Source organism: Strongylocentrotus purpuratus, unplaced genomic scaffold (assembly GCF_000002235.5).
Source record: "Strongylocentrotus purpuratus isolate Spur 01 unplaced genomic scaffold, Spur_5.0 spur5_contig_244, whole genome shotgun sequence".
In the NCBI taxonomy this organism is placed as follows: domain Eukaryota; kingdom Metazoa; phylum Echinodermata; class Echinoidea; order Camarodonta; family Strongylocentrotidae; genus Strongylocentrotus; species Strongylocentrotus purpuratus.
The window spans coordinates 1-10,968 of NW_022144891.1; the positions used below are offsets into that span (position 1 = coordinate 1).

Here is a 10,968-nt window from a genome sequence, read left to right on the forward strand (position 1 = left end):
TTTTCTTCTAAACTTTAAACACAATTTTTTTAAAAATGATTTCCATTTTGGTTTGCAATTGTTTTTAATACGACAGTTGTAAGAGTTTGATCAATAAACAATCAATACACTTCAATCCGGGACATTGAGTTTTTAATTGTTTGTTTTTTTGAAGATTCTTCTGATATTTGTTTTGTTTCCCTTTCAGTCTAATAATCAGCATTGGGTTATAATTAGCAGATCTACACGTGTGTACATTTATATACACTTTCAATCGTGGACCTTGAACAATAGAGGAAAATAGGGTCCATGGATTGAAGGTTTTACAAAGATGTTTGGGTGTGTGGCGTTTGCTTATGGTGTAAAATCGAGGACACACATGAAACATCATTTCGTAGTTGAGGACAAAGTCAAATCGAGGACGTCCTGGATTAGAAAACGTGTACAAAACCAATGGGAGCTGTCGCAAAAAAGTTAGTATGAACAAAGATCGATGATGAGGAACAATGAGAAACTCCCCAATTTACACCATAAACAAACGTGTTTTACCTTAAATACTCTTTATGGACATGTGAACAAAAGAGGTTCACTGCGCTTTTTTGATGAATTGACGGGAATGAGTTCGCTCCTCTGACCGCCATCTCACTCTGGATCTCATTCAAACGACTATTTTAATTATACAACTTTGCTTACTTTCCATGCACATTTAAAATATAGGAAATCAGATAGGCCTAAAATTCAAATCAAGTGAGAGATATTTTTTACCTTGGTGTTTACGAAGTATCAACATTGGGGTTCCAAAAATTAGTTAGTTAATTACAACGTTTTGAACGAGGATGAATATAAAACAAGATGGCTACCTCCTTACGTCACGCTTTCTATGGCGTTCGTCTGCGCAGCGAAGTTGTAATTTACCTATTTTCTAACCAAACGCCACGGAAGTGCATCATGCATATGATAGGAAGCTGATAGTTAATTGGACGAGGAACAACAGGAGGCAATACTAAGGAGTGTCAGCTTGGCATTTGGGTCTTGCGTGAGGTCTTACGTTAGAACGTGCGATGTTGAACTTGACGCTGTGTATGCATTGTGCACTGCAACATCCATCGGACGTTGTGCAAGTTAGAACGCGGTACAAATTTCAAGTACGAGAGCTGCAGCAGGTATCTCTTGTCGGCCAATACCAAAGTAAGCTTACATTTTGAAAACAATCTTACACAAACTGATAATTGTGGCGATAATTAGCATCAATTAATGACATTAGGCCTATCCTTCGAAGCTAAGTGGTAAGCATGGTAAGAGGGTAACCGTTCAGTTTAGGACCCCGTTCCCATATAAGAGAACGAAAGGACACTTTTTGTGCTTTGGGACTTACTATCAACATATTGCTATCATCTGAGCACTAAAGTCACTTTATGTGTTTGGAATCTTCCAAATAGTTCGCTAAGATACCATGTTGAATATCAGCTAGCTTAATTATGTGGAAAAGAGGGCAGGTTTTGATTTATGAACGGAACTTGTAAAATATAAGAGATGTCCTAAACTACACGATTACCATGGAGATAAATCGGCGCCTGTCATTCATGAGCCTCTTCAGCACTTTCCGGAGTGGGTTTGCAAACCCGGAAAAAAAATAGGTAATTTGAACAAGTTTTGTGAACAGGTATAATTCGATTTAACACAAGGTATATTCAAGAAATGCACCTAAAGAGTTCATTGCTCTCTATTTTGGAGTGGTTCACATGAAACTTATTCATGCCTTCTTATGGGATAGGCCTATAACTTAAGCCTGTATCTTTTACCGTGTTGCACGCATGCAATGGAATACTGTTTGACCTTTATGCCGGGCTATATTAACATACAAACACTTCTTTAAAAAAATAGAGTAATATGTCGTGATTCATTTTATTATTTCAGTCAATTAGAATGTTTTGACATAATTTCATTTCATTCTTAACAATTAAACATCAAAATACAAAGTGAATAATGTATGGGTTTTTCTGCCTTCATGATCTGCAATCTGGAGAGTTTAATTTGATTAAAGATAAATATTTGAATTAAGGAACTTTTAATTGGTATAAAATAATGCTCAAATGTACACATAGCTTCCCACTTCTTAATTGGAGTATTATAGCCGAAACAGCCATACTCGTGGCGTTGATCCGCAACTTCAAATCCGCTTGGAAAAAAATAGATTTGAATCCATTGTAAAAACGTATACCCTCCAACAAAACAACTTAAAGCAAAATCAAACATGAAATTGAAAGTCTTTAAATATACAAATAATTCATTGCATGGAATCAGGATGGGCTTTTAACTGACAAGGACCCTGATTAAAAAAAAGGAAGAACAGAAAAAGAAATGGAAACGGAAACTTAAATGTTAAACGTGAGACTTCAAAACAGTGAAGAATATAAAAGAAAATAACCGCTTGCTTGCAGAATTTTGAACCCTGAAAGTATTTCCTTCTTATTATTGCAATTGTTTGCAATAGCATGATGAGCCTATACTGAAATAATTAACTGTATGTTAAAATTGCACCTTTCACATTTTTTAGCTGAAATCCATGCAATTTTCTATAAGAAGCAGACATTATGTCCATCATGCAACTTTTCGGCTTGTTGGCCCACACTATAATACTCTCTTATCGAAACAGGGCAAACAACTAATCAAAAACTAAAATCTACTATAAGATATGAGTTTAAGAACGAAAGCCTTCGAATTTTTGAAAGTGCATTATTTTGTACATTAACTTGTGCATTAATACCGTGGCATTGTAAAGAGGACATTTTCTGTTAAACAGACGCTGCAACCAAAATTTTAGGAAGCACCACGTCGTCAACCCTCAAATGTTGGTCTCTTTGTCCTTTGCATCGTTTGCCTGTTCGACCATCCGTTCGTATTCCTGTGGATCGGTACCAGATAGGGGTGCGTACCCAGCCACCACCCGGTCTTTGTCGAGAGCGGGCCCCCAGTCTGGCGTTGGCTTTACCGACAGTCGTATCCGCTGTAGATATGAAAACAAAAGGAACCAAAAATAGTTATTGTTGATATAATTTTATTAAATGTTGCTCAATCGATGTGCAGCAGCAAAATAGACTCATGGCACATTGAGGTATTTATCTTTTTAATTTCATCATAGAGTGGTACCGGTACATTATGTTGCTCGAAGTAATTAATTCCTCAATTGTAAATGAATTTGACAAAAAAACAACAACGCATTTTATGCGTGTGAGCAAAAACCATCTTACCTCGAGTATTGTTCCCTGAAGTCCGTATATGTAATATATCGGGTAAACCAGTGCGGGTACCAGTGTCGACATTGCAATAAGCCAGCCAATGGCCTGCGCCCAGTCGGGGTATGGTGTACCATCGCCATATTTCAGAGGCGTGTTTAAAACAATCGAGGCGATTGTCACACACTGTCGCACAAAAAAAAAAACGGGAGAAAATTTAATTCAAGCTCTGACAGTTTTCCCGAAGAAGGAGGCGATCCCCAGCCTTTTTCTGACCACAAACCACACGGTGTTACATCACTAATTTTGGTTTCTGTAAAATGTCAAGCTATAAGCATAAAACTGCGTGAAAGCAGGAGACAAAGTGTGATTTTTTATCACAAGCACATGCGGCAAATATCACGTAGATGCAAGCCAATCTCAGAACTGATTTCTACTCACCAGCAAAGTAATGGGGAGATACGATCCACCATGAAATCTTCCAGTAAATGTTGAGTTTGAAGCCCAGCATGGCTTTCATATCGACTAAAAAAATCGGTTGATTCCTGGATGAAGGTGGGGAAAACGCAAGTTCATAATTTTTCGGAAAAGTCACTCAAAGAGTGCTAATTTAATTTAATGGCACTTGTAGTTGTACGTTTCATGAATGTCTTATGTGTTGGGTTTAATGAGAATCGACATTTGGACGAGGATATAATTATGCAAAGTTTATTTGTTAATTGTAAGATTGAGAAGACAAATGGAAAACTTTGGTATAAGTTTTAAACATTCATTTGTTCAGCTAACGACTCGTCTATAGTCCAGTGACACTCATCTACAATCACAGATATATTAATGTCAGGCAACTCATCAACATTATGCACACTACATTACCGTAGCAGTGCGCAACGACTATTATCTCCGTGGTTGACACAATCAGCAAATTAACATTCGCGACGAAAGTATTCAACAGCGTTACGATGTGAACGCCACCCTGGAGTATAAGAGATATAAACATAACATATGTTGATAAGAAACGTCTTTTTTTTTTTTTAATTTTATACTTTTATGGGGATAAAAAATTGGCCAAAGAACGTTCCAGCTCTTGGAAATAATTATGCACCTCTCGCCCAGCTCATCCCACAGTGATTTTGAATGATCATAACCTAAAGCATCAAGGTATATTATTCGTTCTTAATTAATACCCATCAGCTTTCATATTGCATAATATGCCATAGACAAGCGTCAATCAAAAATGTGAAATAGAACGTTTCATGAATTGAAATATTTTATCCTTCAAGAGTGTTCATCCGTTCATCCAAGAGTTATCCTCCAAGAGTGTTCATAATCTAACACATAGTGATACTGAGCACTCATCCTTAGATGTAAATAGTGTAAAGACTCAACTCAAGAAATCCCCATTTAAATAATGTATGAAAACTCTTGTCGTTGCTGTTACCTGGGTAACCATTGGAAGTCCAAGGAGGAAACAGATGATGCAAAGTCCTAAGGTCAGCAGCGTCTTGTACTTCCGGAAATTCTTGATGTTTTTCTCCAAGTCGTCCACCAGACCAGTGAGGACCGCTTCGAATAGCGTGAACTACTCGTTGAAAAAGAAAAAACAATCAGTTCATGGTTGAATTTAGCATCTGAGTTTCCCCCCGAACTTCCAGTACACTGTTGTAGTCATAAATACGTATAGAATTTAATCAAAAACACCTTGCCGTAAAAGTAAAATGGTCGAATAATTTGAATTGACATGCACCCTCCACCAAGCTTTGCGAACTTCGAAAGAATAGTAACAACAAAAGTATACTTGAAGCAAATTGAACACATTGCCTTGAGTGTCCACATAGCTCAGGGTGTTCGCAAATTACGAATACTGAAAGAAGAGAAGCTAACGTCACTTACCTCACTTCCAATCCCTAGCATAAAGATCATGATGAAGAAGAGAACTGACCACAGAGGAGCCAGCGGCATTCGGGCGATAGCCTCGGGGTAGGCGATGAAGGCAAGACCCGGACCTGGCGGAGGATACAGGTAGGACATTGATTGGATGGGTTGTCTGTTTTTATATTCTGTTCAGTCAACTCGTATTGGAACTACATGAATGCTGCAGATCATCTCTTCTTGTTAAATTGGACTCTAGCAATATTTTGTGCATATTATAAAGACTAGTCAACCATAAATTTGTGTCATTAACTATCCACATGCATGGTTGAAGTATCGATCATCAGTTAATACATTTACCACTGAAGTCTTCCCAAAGCAATTACGAAGCACATCAAGAACAATATTTCATCAGGACAATTGACACATCCAACACACCAGAAATTGTGTAGAGACTCAGTGAGACAGGGTCGCGGGTTCGAGTCCCATCACCAAGCTGCTTAGCGATATTGTTTCCTTCTCACACTGACATCTCGGACCGCACTAAACGTCCAACTTCATGTGGGCGAATGGCAAAACAAAATATTCTGAATTTACATCTCATCAACGCACAATCATCAGAAAAAACACACGAGGTACTTACCCGAGTCGACGACTTTGTCTACCGTAGTGCCAGCGTCCTGTGCCATGAAACCCAAGACGGAGAACACGACGAACCCGCCGAAGATACTCGTGAGACAGTCCAGCCACGATACTATCACGGCATCTCTGACATGATTAGGGGGAACAAAACCCGGATATCATGCAACTTCATGATAAAACCAAGTTACAAAAACTCGTTCCAGCTCAAGTTAAGTGAGTTTGTATTGCCGTACGCATTTGGGTTATCCTCCAGGTGTGGCACCCCGAAATTTAAATGTAGCATTAAATGTTATGAGCTTTGCAGTGAGACTTCGCACAGGGTGTTCCTGCACAACGTTTTGATGGCATACTTACTTGAGGGTGTTTATGGTGGAACTTGTTATAACTGGATAGAGTGTGCAGTGTGCCGAAAGAGCATCCAAGTGAGAAAAACACCTGTACTGCCGCGTCTTGCCACACCTGTTTGTTGATTGTATGGGGGAAAAAATTAACTATTTTCATTTTGTTCCTAACAAAGTTTACGGACAGAAAGTTTACATTACTTCATCATATTGCCAAGATAAAGCTTAAAGAGATAAAGGCTTTACAAACCCTTACATTTGAAGTTCAGTTTCATTTATGATTGACCAAGTTCCACACTTACCTTTGGAAGTAACAGTTTAGTTGGGTTCGGGTTCATGTAGAAAATAACACCATCAATAGCGCCATCCAGCGTTATGCCACGGATGAACAAGGAAATGAGAACCAAGTACGGGAAAGTAGAAGTCACGTACACTACCTGTGTTGAAGTAGTGAATAAAATAAATTATTCATTAACTCGATTAACTACCAATTAAAGAAAGGTTGAATTAATATTCAAGCAATCAGATTAACTGTATCAATGTGTGTGTTTCTTTCGCATGGTAGTTAAAACTAAAAGGAAGAGATAATAAAACTGACGCCTGCCAACGTTGGAATTAGCACGACTTGAACAGCTGCTTTTGGCCTAAGTGTGTTAATTAATTTTAATTCTGAAACTTCGTTTTTCAGTACAAAGTACGACGGTTGCATATTTAAAGCGAGGTTAATACATGGTTGATCAAATCAACCTGGTTAGGTCCTTGTACCATCGAATGTTATGATGACAATGAGAAATAGAAGCGCACGTCTGTGATATTTGTGATCATCATACAGTATTCCGCAGATTTTGAGATTTTCCTCAAGAGACTTCGGACACAGTGCTGTTCAAGGTCGTCCGCAATCATTTTTCAAATTAAAACAAACCGTCTTTATTCAGATTTGTCAATTGGTATGCAGCGCTACATGGACACTGTAGTACACATACACATTTATTTCATCTTAATGGCAAAAAAAATGAAGAAGAATAAAAGCATTAGTTGAGATATATAGGCCAGTATAGAGGTGACAAAACTTAGAAAGCATAGCTTGTATCAGGCATGCCATACACAAAACATACTTGTTGGCCTATAAGTACATGTTAAGTCTCACAAGTTTGGACCAATAACTCAAAGGACATATAAACGGATCATATATAAGAGGGTTATAGTACATCTCTGGTTTACATCAAGACAATTGTTGAAGACAGCTCAGGAACAGACCCAGCAGTTGTCTGTTCGCCTACGGGAATAACCGGATCTTCAAAGTTAACTCAAATACTTCCGATGTTGTTATCTGCAAATGTCCAACCTTACCTTTCCAGATGACTGTATCCTTTGGCTAAACTCAGGAAAACAAGGATCCATGCTAGCAGTAGGCACAGGGTTAGTTCCCACTTGATTTCACCCAATTCATGGATGCCGTCTGACACGTCAAGCATGCGCAAACTTTTAAAGAAAGAACAAAATGGTCGCCATTTCATATGTCATCATTACGTTTGGATGACATAATTTATGAATATTAACTTAGGCTTGAAAAAGCCCTTGTCTTTGAGAGCCTGGATTTGAAGTCCATTTGGTCAAGACTAACTTTCACTTAACTAAAAACAGATAAACTATCTTCCTAATACAAAGCTCAATTAATTTGCATTAGTTTTTCTTTAAAAGAGCTATATGTTTTCATAAACAATAAAATTATAACATGTTTTCATTTGCAGTTTTTTTCCCTGATACTTTCCATGGGATTGGGGAACTTTTTCCAATATTATGAGTAAAACTAAACAGAGCATTAGGCCATAAGTCTATGATCCAGACCACATACCCTTGGACTCACTTAAAGTACTCCTCGCTCGGCCGGGTCGTAGAAACGTTCCTCTCGGACGAATTGTCAAAGTCGTCGTCGTACACGTCGTATAGGCCAAAGGTGTCGTTATCGACGGTTCCGTTGAAGTAGGTGCTATTGAGATAGGTGTCGTTGCCTGTGTAGGTTGTCGCAGTCTTTGCAGGCCTTGCTGACCCTACAGTTCGGCGTGTTCCAACTGTTGTCGCATGTCTTCCAGGGCAGCTCCTTCGTGAAGGAGGCAAAGAGATAGAACAGGGTGTAGGCGATGATGACGTTGTAGTAGGTGGCAATACAGGCGGCAATCATCAGCATACCGTATCCAGACCTACCGAAAGAATACCAACATAATATGAAATAAATTGAATCCACTTTTTAAAATACTATGTCAATAATCTTCAATTGTTACAAAAAATATACTGAATGTTCGACTTTAAAATGTGCTTAAAAACATATGACATTTTCATATAAAAAATACTTAGTTCAGACTTTTTATCGGTTACATTTTTCGTTTAAAATCGTCCGGATGTGATACGTTGAACAAATATTCATATTTTTTTTCATTCATATTTGTTTTAAGTTGCATTTTTTTGTAAAAGAAAAAACCTTTTGCAATCGGGGTGCACTTCCACACATTTAGGCAACCGAGCTGGAGAACTGCCCCATTGCCATTTCAAGGAAAAAGACTGGCATCCCGACCACGAGCATCATGATGACGTAAGGCAGCAGAAAGGCACCTGCGGAAACGAAAAAAAAAACGGAAAAAAAAAACCTGTCTTGCAAATATTGGAAAGCGGATTATCCGCAATGTCAACTTATACTATAGATAGCCCAGGTTAGACTCCGTTGTGTACACGCAATGCAATGAAGACGTCGTCCAACCTGGGCTATACTATAGACAACCAAGTTCAAACACACAAACAAACAACAATATCGATCCCTGATATATCTTTCAGTTGATCTGAACTTTGAACTCCGTAATCGCTTGCCGCATATAAATTCAAACAATGTAATCACTGTGAAGTTTGTCGGGTATTTCTGCTGACCAATGTATGTCAGTGTCATGGTAAAGTTGCACTGTTAATCATAAAAGTAACACATGTATGCAGTTTTATTTGTAATTTGTATAAAAGCACGTGTAGTCCTGGGGCTGTTCATTGGAAAAAAATCCTTCTGTGAAGACATTACAACCCAGGCAACTAGACATTGATACAGTGGGTTTGCCGTCCCGCACTGACAACCAGTATGGTCTAATTAAGGAAATCCAACCTTCATTGTAACCAACCTCCTCCATTTTCGAAACCAAGATCGGGAATCTCCAGATATTGCCAAGCCCCACGGCGTAGCTGACGCAGGACAGAAGGAAGTCCAGCTTGCCAGACCAGTTGCCTCTCCCCCCTGCATCCTCTCCCCCGTTCCCATCATTATCTGTCCCCTCGTCAGTAGGTTCCGTTCCCTTACCGTCGGTCTCATCATCCACTGGAATTGCTTCCATTACCTGTGCTAGTTGAGGCTTCTCCTGTTGAGTAAAGAAGTCATGAAGTTCCCGATCCCTCCATTTTTTTTTAAAACTTAGCGCGTGCGCGCGTTTCGAGCGTTCAGCGTGATTCTCTTGGTTTGTACTTCTAAAAATAGAATCATATAACTTGAGGAGTGAAACTTTGATCTTAGCTGACATGTTTCTCTGAAACTAAATACTATTTTGTGCAGTAGAGTACACCACAGTACAATTGGGTAATGCCCCAGTACGACCTACCAGACACGTGTACCCTCAACCATGTTATCGACAAGTAGATATAACTCGTGGAAACCTTATTCATTTTTAAGCCTACCTTTTCAGGGAACCCGTTGTGAAGGCAGAGCAAAGGTAACGGCCGGCTCCCACCAAAGTTCTGGAGCTCTAGTTGACACGGCGTGCAACAATCTGTGTTGCTCAGGACCGTGACGCCGTTGTTTGTGAGCTCGACTATCGGGAGTCCGGGAGTCCTGCACTCCTAGCCTGTTAATTTCCTACGCTGTGCCCTTTTGAACTCCTGCACCGGTCAACTCAAACAACGAGACCTGGATACCAATGATGGTGATAACATTAACATACCAACCCGTACACACGATTTCTGAATACGGATGTCCCAAATACAATAAGAAAGATTTTCTTAGTTACGATCGAAGCAAGTCATTGATTATTTTGCAGGTTTTGTCGCGATGCCTCACCCTATCCTCACTGCCGCTCTTAGATCCGGATCGAACCAGCTTATTATCTAGTATGCTGATGATATACAGTCTATGTGGCTTGTCAGTAATACTGTGCAAAGAGAATAAATTCCAGTGTTGGTCCCAAAGCAAAGACGTTTAACGGGCGATGCATGCACTGAAATTTTTGGCCGAAAAGCTATACATTATTTTTTTATGCATCACATTTTAATAACTTGCATAGGCCTACACACAAGCCTAAGTTATCTCGTAGTATGGATAAATACTCAATGCTGTTAAATATAACAGCCGATCCACATATCATTTGGGTATAGCGTCTACAGCCAAATTATCAAAAAAAGCAAAGCTGCTGTGATCAATTGTAAAATAATCGTTTACGAATAAATATACATTCCATCGCAATAAAAATTGTAATCCATGCGAATTAGACACTTGACACCAAATTCCGCTAAATGAAATATCGTTGTGAAGATAATGCAAAACAAAATGGAATCAGTGATATTATAGATGCAGTATTAAGTAGTCGATAGTTTATCCGATCCAAAACTAACCATATTGCACAGGCGTAAAAAAGACAGAACATTAGCGTGTGCATAATTTTCAGGTTTAATGGAAAAGTCAAATTTTTATTACCTTGCGTACCGCCAGTCGGTGTTTCAATATCACACAAATTGACAATTTCCCGATTCAATTTGCTGCTTCCCACACGATGCATTGTAGCGTATGGATGCTATGTACTTGCGATGCCTACACTGAAAATGGCGGTCACGGTGTGATTATTATCTGCCTTTTGTCAATGAGTTACGTACATGACGCA

At 39.0% G+C, this 10,968-nt stretch overlaps 1 pseudogene; it reads right to left on the reverse strand.

Annotated features, from left to right (window-relative positions):
- Positions 1 to 2,824: 2,824 nt before the first annotated feature.
- LOC115922586 lies at positions 2,825 to 9,459 on the reverse strand (annotated as a pseudogene).
- Between the last annotated feature and the right edge of the window lie 1,509 nt (positions 9,460 to 10,968).